We start from the raw sequence: 12081 nt of genomic DNA on the forward strand, positions 1-12081 counted from the left end.
ATGCCATTTTTTTATTTCATCTGCAATGACATAATAGATTGTAATCAATCTGGAAGCCTACATTTATTCATAGAAGTCCTTAAGGCTGTTAATTACTGTTTAGTATTTTCAAGAGTCAGAAATTGAGCTTTGAAGTATCGGGATCCTATGACCTATTCATCCTTTCATCAAGGAAAATTGTGTAAATGTGTGATGAGCCTGAGTGATCTTGATTCCACGGAGTTTGGGACAGAGAGGGAAACCAAATCACTTTGAAATTTTCTATGTGAGTAACCTAATAGAAATCAACATCTGAAAGCTTATTAATACAAAGTCCTAGCCGTTCATTCATCAGTAAATCCAAAGATGAATACTTACGGAGGCTGGACACTCTTTTATCTTTAATTATTACTACTGTCTTCAATCAATCACTAATGCATATTTTGCAATAGGTAGAAAAAGATTTACAAACACTGACTTCTGAAATAGAACTACAAGAAACTACAGGAAGTTCTGAAAATAGCACAGGTTTTAAACATAGATTTAGTCATACTGTTTGTAACAACTGCTGTTAGTACAACATATTTGTATATTTTTTTACATATTAGTATCATAATTGTTTGAAAGTTCTAAGATTCCTGTCAATGAAATATTTATACTACTTAACTCCAGAAAATCAGTTCTAAATTTAATGTTCGAAAGACAGAAAGCTGAGTAGTTCCAGAGAAATACAAGTGAATTTTTTTTTTCTGTTATGTAATATATGCAGAAAGGATAAACAAGGTAGGTGGCTTTGTATTTTGAACTGAAATCTGTTTGATGAAACAAGCCTTCTTCATCTGTTTTGTACCATTCAGAGGTTGTCAAGAAATTAAAAAAGATGTTTCTGGAACATTAGCCAATTAAGAAATATATTAGTTCAAAATTTACCAAAGTTTTGGTTAAACTTTGAGCTTTGAGTCAGGAAAGGTCATAAACACAGAACCTTGAAATCTCATTTTTGCTTGCAGCACTCTGGTGTGTGCAGTTGTGGGAAGCACAGCTGCTTGACTATACTACTGCTTTTTTTAGTAGATAGTGTGGATCATATTGATCAACAAATTGTGACTGCTATTCTTCTATTTCAGGGTTTCGGTGTGTCTACCTTGAATACATACATACATGCTCTTGTATATATTTTCTTACTCGTTTTCTCTTGCTGCTTATCTTTCTCTGTTGTTCTCTCTCTTGCCTTTCCTTTTTTCCCCTGAAGTCTTCATGCTCTTCTAGCCAAAACAGGTAATAAATTAGTAGACTTATTATACCTGTGCAGCTCTACTAAGGGCAATCAAATGAAGCATTTCCACAAACTAACTTTGCAGTGCAGTACCAAATTCCCAGTCTGAGGATGATGGACTTTTAAGAAAAAAAATTGGTAACCTTTGGGTTTTCATTAAGTAACTGTATAGGTTTTTATCAGAGAAAGGTCAGAAAGTTGCTCAATTTGTCTCTGCTATTACAACTTCTAACAGTTTAACAAGCTGAGATTGTTAAATGATGAGGTTAATGTTTTATGCCTTTTACACATGACCTTTTTAGTCGTTTCAGCTATTGAACTTATAATTGGAGAAATCAGAGTTCTTCTGTCACCTTTTCAGCCAAAATGATTAAGGCATGTAGGCTTATCTTAAAGTCCTGTCTTCATAAAACGGTCTTTAAGCATCCTTGCTCTTACACCCCAGTTCAGCCATTCTGGCAACGTTAGGCAATAAAGGTTGCCAGTTGTTTCTTTTGTGAATATTTTAATTGTATAAAATATATTACTCTAAAATAGCTTCATAGTATGGACTGGAATTTGGGGAACAAGTGGATTAAAGCTGAAATGCTGAGCTCTCTAGAGGAAAAGAAAATGTGAAATATACAATATAGCAACTTAGAAAAGTATGTAGTTATTCATTATTCTAGATACTTTAATGTAATAGGAAATAAACATTGAATTGGAACCATTTGCAAAACAAAATACCATGAGCATCAAATCAGAGTTTCATCTTCAAATCTGTTAGTATGAATGATTCTGATAATTTTTTTTTTTTGCCTTATGAAAGCTTTGATGTTGACCTGCTATCTCTTAGTGGAAACATATAAACATTTAAGATGAAAGGATTTTGACACAAAATTTTGTTTGCAAACAAATGGCTTTTAACTTTTCCATTGCTAGCTTGCCTAACAGAAACCTCTGAAATTCGTTGTATCTGTTTAGGGACAGTTCCACTTTTGAGTTGTTAGTGCTGCAATTCTCAACTTAAAGCAATGCTAAGCTGGGCATTAAAAATTAGTCTTCTCACCTGGCTTCCATGCTGTCCCCCAGAGATGTGATTTAGCAGATAACTAGTCCTGAAGGATTTCTGTTTCATGCTCTTGTCATGTCCCCTGAGGTCCATGTAAACTTATAGCCTCCAGTGTGTCCCCTAATGAAAAACTAGATAGACTGGAAAACAAAGAAAGGGAGATGTTTCTTCACAAAATAGTGTCCTAAACACAAGTTCTTTCTTCTAGTCTGCTGAGGTCCCATCATTTAAAATGTGAGATCTACAGGTATTGTTTTACATTCACTTACATTCAGTTTCATTTATCATTTTATTACCTGTTTACTCAGTTCATAATGATCTTTCTGCATTTCATTTTAGTCAGCCCCTACCCTAATGAACTTTGTATCATAAGTAAATTCATGTTATTGTTTACTCATTTTTCCAGTTCACATATGAATATGTTGAACAACATAGATCCTATAACAAATCCCACCTGAACTACGTGGGTTCTGTTCTGAGGACTGACCGTTTACTCCTACCCTCTATACTCTGGAGCAAGGATTTATCCCTGTGAGGACTTCTGTCTTATCTTCTAGCACCTTAATTTTCTTAAAAACCTTTGACAAGGAAATTTGTTGAGAGTCTTGGAAATCCCAGTAAATTCAATCAACTGTCCTTTGAAGAAATGGAGTAAGATTGCAAAGTCAAACCTTAAAAGAAAGACATGTTGACTTTACCATCATCTTTAACTTGCCCTCTGCTATTACTGTCGAGTACTTAACATTTTTGTTAAATTGTCTGGTACAGATGTATGGCTTTCTATTCTTGTTTTAAGTCTGAAAGTATTCCCACACAGTCGTGCCTACTAAGGCAATTTTTAAACTAGAGATGATGCACACCACTAGGAACTGAGCTGTTGGGTGAATACCCCATAGTCCTGAGGATTTGTCACATTCCTCTCTTTAATTTCTTCCATACCTCTTCTACAGTAACTGCAGTTTTACTGGTTATTCAGCCGATCTTTGCAAATTTTGTCTTATCTGGACAGACATTTTTCTTTTTTTTCAGCTACAACCACATGTCATAGCTGTATTTTCCCTGCTGAGATTTCTAGCACAACATGTTTCATGCATACTATCTTTCAGCTCCAATGTGTGGGGTTTTGTGCTGTATGAGAATAGTTTTCCTCTCCTATATCATAGAATGATAATCTTCTGTGTTGGAAGGGACCTGTAAAGATGATCTAGCTTACCCCCTCTGCAATGAGCCTGGACATCTTCCAATAGATCAGATTGTTCAGAGCCTTGTCTAGCCTGACCTTGAATGTTACCCCCTCTCTGGGCAACCTGCTCCAGTGTATCACCACCCTCACTGTAAAAAACTTCTTCCTTATATCTATCTAATCTAAACTTAACACTTTTTAGTTTAAAATCATTGTTTTAGTTTAGTTTTAGTTTAGTTTAAAACCCTTGTCCTATTGCTACAGGCCTTACTAAAAAGTTTGTCCCTATCTTTGTTATAAGCCCCCTTTAGGTACTGGAAGGCTGCTATAATGTCTCCCTGAAGCCTTCTCTTCTCCAGGTGGAACAACCTCAGCTCTCTTAGACTATAGTCATAGGAGAGATGCTCTGTCTCTCCAATCACGGTCTGTATATCTCTGTATTTATGGAGAAATGGTGAGAGAACATTCTCATGCAAGGGGCCTGACATCTATGAACACATGTTTGTGCCCTTGTCAGCCATGGTCTCTCATTAGCCACTTGCCTCATGTTATCTGCTCAGTGTCTGCATTCAAAGTGCAAACACACCCTTGCTCCTTCAGCATTGCTTACCCATGTTCACACCAAACAACGCACAGAGCTTGCTGAAAGCAGTATCTAGTCCAAGCAGAGAGAGAAACAAATTCACTTACAGCCAATAAATATTTGTTGTTTCTCTTCACCAATCATAAAGCCAGAACAATCTCTGAGTGCATTCTACTGCTTGCTTATGGTTGCTGAGGGCTATTTATTTTTTAACCTTTAAGGATAACAGGAGCAAGTCTTGTGGCAGCTTTGTCTCACTGATGTTAAGTTTCTAAACATTTCTGCTGGCTTTCATCTAAAAATATTTTGGAACATCTGAATATGAAAATATGTTCATATCTTAAGGTTGTGAGATGTAGAGAACTTAAAGTTAGATTAAACTGTTCTCTTAAGATACGGAAATGCATGGGTTTAGGATTAACAGAGGTCAGATCATAGGAAACCTCCATTGGATAGTGATTTTAATCTGGATTTTGTTGTGAAGTATTTTCTGGAAGTCATTTTCCTATCAGATTCTTTGATTGAATAAAAGTGGAAAATTGCACCATTATAGATTTTCTAGCACTTTCAGTCTGAACTCATTATATTTGATTTTAAAACGTTCTTTGAGCACTTGCTTTCCTAAGGGAAATTTTATTCACCTTCCTAAATAGTATTTTAACTGTTTTCCAAGCCTTACAGTGTACTTTCTCACCAGCTCAAAATTCTTGCTTTCTGCTGAGTGTCGTGTCCCATTACTTTACAATGTACTTAAATAAATCTGTTTCATTTGATCTCTGAAGTTTCCACCAAGCTGAATCTTTAAAAAAATGGGATTGTTTACATTTGAGTTTTATTCAACCTGTGTGGTACTGGCAACAGCACAAGTGTGCACTTTTGGCAGAGCCTGTGCCTTCAACTTTTTCCCTGACTCAGTCTTTCCATTCTTATGCAGCTATGTGCTCAAGTGTCTCTAACTCGTGTATTTAATTCTGGTGTTCTGTGCTTAAATTTAGCACACCAGGTGTTGAATTTTTTAGGCAAAATTTTAACAAAAGATCTGAGACAGAGATAATATGTGATTTCTACTTAAACAATGGCAGTAAAATGAAGTATACTTTGTAAGACTGACTACACATAGACTTGCTCCCTGAGCTGTGCAATTTTAGATGCTTCTCCCTGTCCTTTGAGATCTTTCATTAATCAAAATGAGGTAAAATGACTTCAGAGCTTTCCTTCAACTGGATCAGATACCAGTTCCACACTTCAGCTTTTCATTTTTGTCCTCAAAGTGTGCTCTATGCTTGCAATGTTCAAGGCACAAAGATTTCTCCATGGAATTATGGCATAACTATCACTATGTGGTCACAGAGTTCATGAACCAAAAATACTTGGTGTTGTCGAGAGGGACAGCATGTGCCTTTGCCTCTGAAGCAGAGAGTAAACTTTCTCTTTTGATTCTGTCTTTGGAGGCAGAGGGGGTGTTAGTTACTTCTGCAAAAGTTAAATTTCTTCTTTCAATGACCACCCTCTCTGGGTCACAGTGAAGCTCCATTTCTTGTACTGATCTCTGGTCATGTGCAGTTTTTCCTCGTTCTGTAGATAAGAAATTTTTATTAAAACATTTTCCCTCCTTCTCTACTAGATGTGTATGTTACATAACTTTTGGAGGTTTAAGTCCTTGTTATGTAAAATATGGGATGAGTGGGCAAAACATGATGCAGTCACCTAGAGTAGGGATAAAACATTTTGAATTCTGTTTCTTAACAGTTAGTGGCAGTGGCTGAGGAGGAGTCTGCACTTGGCACTTTGTGTTTGGGCAAAAGAAAAACTGAGGCAAAGGTATTAATGTTTTAGAATTTGTGTTTATTTCTTGAATTTTTAAAACCATCCATAAAATGGTACAGATGCTTGTATTAGTCAGCAATATAACTTTTATTTTGCATCCTGATGAATAATTAACACACTGAAATGATTACGTCCTAAAAATAATTACATTTGTGCAAAGAGACTGAAATATTTAGGTTCTACACTTTAATCTTGCTGATTTCAATTTTTCAGAACCTGTTCAACAGTGGTTGGTATGAAAGGTCTAGTTACCTGAAAATTTGTACGGAAAAGGTTTCCTGTGGAAAGTTTGTATTGAGAGTATCTTCAAATTATGGGAGCAGAGTATGCTGTGTTTGTTATAGATAAAATGTTTTATGTTGAAAACATTCTTTAAACATTATGTTATCCATCAAGAAGGAAAAAGAAAAAGATAATATTATTAGAATCCCATTAGGGAATAAAGTCTAAGAGGGGAGATATTTTAGGATAGGAAAGGATTTTGTGACATTTTCTCTCAAACTGCTTGTCCATTTTGTTATGCTGTACTGCAAATGCATCTTCAGGAGAAGCTGATTGTTCCAGCCAATACTTTATCATAAGCACATTTTCAGGAACACAAAGGGAGGTAAGGCTGATTATAAATGCTAGGTATATGATCTGGTAAATTTTTAAATGTTTGATCCCACAGGAGAGGGTGAGGTAAATGAACCTCTAAACAGAATATGGTTTTAGGTCAGTCAACATGGGAGACCCACATAAGGCTGTGGGTCACTTCTCAGACTTCGCCCTCCATCTCTGGCTGGGCAGGTTTGGTCTGATAGAAACCATGGTGTCCTCTGTGTGCATGAGTAGAAGATCAGTTATAATTACTCTGATACTGTGACAGGTGTACAGGAGCTCTTACTTTTAGTGAGCAAAGTTGAAGTTTCAGTCAGAGTAATCATGCTTTAACTAAAGGATATGCTATGAGAGTTCCACTCTGTAACTGATACCTGCTTAGTTTTGTACTTAGTTTTTTTAATAAACCTTCAACAGCTTTAAAACTGACATTTCTGCAACAAATCTTAACTGCTAAATTGCTACTAAAAGTTTAGTGATGAAAAACCTTCTTTTGAACAACAATCTCTACTAGGCACTAGTGATGTGCCAGATTTAAAGGGGAATTTTGTCAATGCCTTAGATATCTCACTCAGGTGTTTTAAAGGTAGTTTGCCCTGATATGTCTTGCAATACGATGTGGCTCAAGAGTATATTTAAACCCATTCTCATAAAGCCATACCAAATCCTTGTTTAAAAGTTATATTGAAAGTGGCAGTATTGCTTCTATGTACTGTACACTGTTTCTATGAAAATACTTTTAACTAGAATTTCTCTAGAAGAAATAGCTTGGAGAGTTAATTTTTTTATGGCATAATCTGTTTTCTGCATTTCCTGTTTCTAAATCTTTTGGAGAGGAGATCAGTATGCTTTGTTTATAAAGCTTCAAAATTTTTTGGGTGATTTATTGCACTTTTTGGGAGCTCGTAAAATTCCATTAAGCATGTTTGTTTGTAAGTCAAAATTCCATTTACTGAAGTTTACTCCAAAACTAATTTTAGGTAGTTAGCTGTGTTACTAAATATCATACAATCATAGAATATCTTGGATTGGAGGAAACCTTGAAGACCATCTAATTCCAACCTCCCTGCCATGGGCAGGGACACTTTCAACCAGACCAGATTGCTCAAAGCCCCATCCAGCCTGTCCTTGAATGCTGCCAAGCATGGGACATCCACAACTTGCCTGGGCAACCTATTCCAGTGCCTCACCACCCTCACAGTAAAGAATTTCTTCCGAATATCTAATCTAAACATACTCTGACACCATTCCCCCTTGTCCTGTCACTACATGCTCTTGTAAATAGTCTTGCCCCATCTTTCCAGTAACTCCCTTCAGATACTGGAAGGCTGCTAGGTCACCCTGAAGCCTTCTCTTTTTCAGGCTTCAGTCCCAGCTCTCTCATCCTTTCCTCATAGGAGAGGTGCTCCATTGCTCTGATCAAATAACAGCTAGCCATGCATTTATTACATCCAGTTGATGTAAGATTTTGTTGATGAACGTATTAACTCTTATTAGTGTGTCACAGGAAGAGAAGGCAAGTGCACAGTACTTTTTAAAATTTTGCATAAACTTTGCAATAGATCGAAAATTTGGAAAAGATAACAATTATAGTTATCTGTAGATGCAGCTTTTTAGCTTTTTAACATTCTACTGAAAGCTTATATCTATTTGTTTGCAGTTTGTTTCTCCTGATGATTGAGAGAAGTGTTTTACAGTTTTACTGCCTAGAATCATCCAACAAATGTTATTTATGTTCTTTCTAGCGCTTACTGAACAACTGGCCTGGTGAATTCAGATGATTTCCTCATTTTCCTTAATTCTGTCTCTGACTGATCAAAGTTTTCCTACAAGATACCTTGCCATCCTGCTTTTTCAGGCATGAATTGGAAAAACCTGTCTTTCTATTACTTGGATGAATTAATTTTCCTAAACAATATAATCTCTCTGCTGAAGTAGTTCATCCCAAGAAGGAGAGTGGGGATAAAATTCAGTGCTGTAAGAAAATAGCTGCTGAAGGTTTTTCATAGACAGGTTGTGTGTCAGACAGAGCAATAGCATTGGTTAGTTGCTAGTCATGTCATCTGTAGTGCTGCTTTTGGTGTTTCAGGGTTTGCATGTCTAGTGGAAGAGCAGGCATGATTTCATGCACCAGCAGCTCCTTGTAGCCCTGTCTGTAAGAGTTTGAAACTGGCCTGTTTCTAAGAGATGTATTTGAATGTTCAGTGCTGAACAAAACCGGTGGCTAATATTGTTTCTTCTTCTTCATACATAGAGAAAAAGAAATTAAGAGACAGAAAAAAATAATCATCCAGATCCTCTACTCTCAAGATTATTCCTTTAAGTGAACATTGTTTTCTTTGCCTTCCTTCTGTATTGGTTTTAGTACATTTATCCATCTTGCCTATGTGACTTGATAAAGCTCATCTGAAACATATTTGTTTTGTATACCCATCCATTTCAGCTTTTCACTACTTGGCAAAAGGTGTTATGTAATTGACTCTTGATATTTTTCCTCTTCTAATTCTTTGTGGTATGAATTAGGCTGTTCTCCCCTTCTATTTGTCAAGGACATATTTTGTACTAATTGATATTACAGCATTATGAGAAACTGCATGGAGACTTACTGGCTCTGTGCCTGATTACCACCTACATGTTCATGGTTAAGTGGGACATGAGCAACATCTTTTCAAACGCACACACATACAGAAGTGTTCAGGGTTATTGTTGAAAGTCAACTGCCCAAATCACAGCAACATACATCTTTTTTTGTAAGCCAAGATCTTTCTTCATGTTGCCTTTTGAAAATGATGATCACTCTTGCCTCAAATCCAAGGCCATCACGGACTAAAGTGCTACAACAGGGCAGGTAGCTTTTTCTTCACAGAAAAAAAATAACAGGAAATTTATTTTAAAGTAAGAACTTTTCCTAAAAATGTAGTAGCACTGGTGAAACCATCAAGGTTTTTTTTTTTTCCTCAGTGATTCTGTATCATTATTCTATTTTTCTAGAAGCACTACAGCTGTATTTAAAAGGGTACTTGCCAGGATAGTTAAGGATGTGAAAGATCAGATTCACTTGGGATGGGAACATTGGGCAGAGTAGCTCAGAGTGCTAATTTATAGCATATTACACTAAATTATGCCAAAATGGGACTCATACTCGGTGTCCACCCTAAAACATCACTAAATCATTTGAGACAGCATCACTTTAATATGAAATGGAATAGTTGCACATGGCTCCTGACGTTGTTTCCATACTGAAGTACAGCAACAAATTTCATTTAAATCCTAGGACAAGAGTTTGACAGAAAAAGCCCTCTATATCCTCATAATGTAGCAACCATGTCTCCTTCTTGCTACTGTTCGTCAGCCAAAGAACACAAGCATTTGAGTGTGCAAGCAAAAGTGATGTTATTGCAGAGAAGCACTAGAAACTTTAATGGTTTTTAGCTGAAGGAGAGTTGATTTAGATTAGATAAAGAAGTTTATTATACTGAGGGTGGTGAAACACTGGCACAGGTTGCCCAGAGAGGTGGTGGATGTCCTTTCCCTGGAAACATTCATGTTCAGGTTGGATGAGGCTCTGAGAAACCTGGTCTAGTTGAAGATGTTCTGACTCTTTGCAGGGGTTTGGACTAGCTGAGCTTTAAAGTCCCCTTCCAACCCAAACTGCGCTATGCTTCTATGACTCAGTACTTTGGTGATAAGCTAGTACACTCCTATGGTAGTGGTCCAGTGGGCTCTTTTTGTTCCTATGATTTTATTGTTGGTAGCAGCATGATTATTATTTCTGCAAGCTTTAGTGAACACTCTAAGCCTGTTGATATCCTTACGTATTTTGTTTGATCTTAATTTATGTTATCTCTAGGATTTGACTTTATTTTGTAACAAAGGTGAATACAAGATGAATGTAAAACTGACCAAAATCTTTCCACTTAAACATAAGATGCTTCTATGGGTAAGATTAGGAAAAACCCTCTTGACTATCCGTAGAGATGGTTCTCCATGTAAGAAAGGAATGTTCTTAATTGCATAGAAGATGAAAGCAGATTTACTCTATGCAGTGTGGTTTTAGCTCTGTGTTTTGTTTGCTTACCAAATACTTGCAGACTGTCCTAATATTGTGTTTTGCAAAAAGTGGGCAAAATCCTAGTTTTATGTGCTTTAGGCATGCTTTCTTATTTACGAGATTATCACCTCCTACTATGCAGTCACTATAAAGTGTCCTAGCTTCTGTCCATTCATAGGGATCCCTGAAAGAGATGGTGCTGATGGAGACTCCTTCCAGTCTGAGCAAGGAGCTAAGCTGGGATTAAAGCTACAGTAAATGACTTAAAAACTTTAAATTCTTCTTTCCACTTTTCTTTATGAGGAAGATAAGCTACATGCTGGTAGGGACAGTCAACACAGTATGAAGAATATATTTTGTTTTTTTTTTTAATGAGACAATGCTTTCAGGCACATGACATAATTTTGGGGAATTTCCTATGCAGGACCAGGAGTTGGACTTGATGATCCTTGTGGGTCCCTTCCAGCTCAGGATATTATATGATTTGATGATAAATCCGTATTTAACCAAGTGATGCACTCTATAGTAGTGAAAGCTACAACCCTGAAATTTGTAGGCATTCCTCTGTACTCATTATGAATTATTCTTCCTGGGTTTCATCTTTCTCTGTGGCTGTCCCTTCTGCAAGGCCTTTGAATAAACCCCACACACACTTTGTTTTCCACCACTCCCCCCCATTTTTCCCCAGGGAACACACTGCAGCGCATTGTGCCCACTTGGTACCGTTGTACAATGTGTTTTAGTTGTGTTTTAGTTGAGTTGGAGTAGAATGATTTTCATGTGCTCACAATCCATCTCAACTCGGGCACCTGGTAGCAAGAAGAGAGGATAAGGGGTAAAAAGAGGGAGGGAGAGAAAAAAGGCAAGATAGGAGTGAAAATTGAAGGAGAGAGAGAAAGAAAAAAAGGCTGGGAGCAGGGCAGCAGCAACGAACTTTCCATTTAATGGCATAGGTGGAGTATATAAGAGAGTCTATCATTTTACCAGTTCTAGTAGTCTGCCCCACTTGTCAGTGTTGTTCTCAATGGGTCTTGTGGGGTGAAATCACATGATATTAAAATGCTTTATGTAAAAATATCCTGAAATAATCTGCACAGGAACGCCTTAATTACTGGAGTTGTGACATTTGAGTGAATCTTTGTATTTTAAAATTGAAAATTGATACAGTGAACAGTATACTTCCTATTTCTCAAAAATGGATATAATGTAAAATGATATTTGGCTTAATTTGGCTCAATTATGGCTTAATTGAATCTAGACCACTGCCCACAACTCTTCCACTGAGAACAGGAAAGACATTGTAATAACCACTTCATCTCTGAATGAGAGAAGGCTCTTCTACCCCTACTTACAGAATTTGGAAACTCTATCAATAAGTACTTCATAAATAAAGATGAAAACACTACTCACATTTTTAATCTTTCTAAAAGATCTAAAGCATTTAAATTTAAATTTGCAGTTCAGATGATGTATCCCCACTTGGCAACTGTAAAATAGGCCTTCTTTTTAATATTCACTCCAGGGATATAGA

At 36.7% G+C, this 12081-nt stretch overlaps 1 protein-coding gene across 5 annotated transcripts in view; it reads left to right on the forward strand.

Annotated features, from left to right (window-relative positions):
- CRPPA (CDP-L-ribitol pyrophosphorylase A) overlaps positions 1-12081 on the forward strand; it is a 113513-nt gene that overhangs the window by 71185 nt on the left and 30247 nt on the right. The gene's annotated exons all lie outside the window — the stretch shown is intronic.

The sequence above is a fragment of the Pipra filicauda genome, unplaced genomic scaffold (genome assembly GCF_003945595.2).
Source record: "Pipra filicauda isolate LSUMZ 115617 unplaced genomic scaffold, ASM394559v2 scaffold66_size7647185_pilon, whole genome shotgun sequence".
Taxonomy (NCBI): Eukaryota; Metazoa; Chordata; class Aves; order Passeriformes; family Pipridae; genus Pipra; species Pipra filicauda.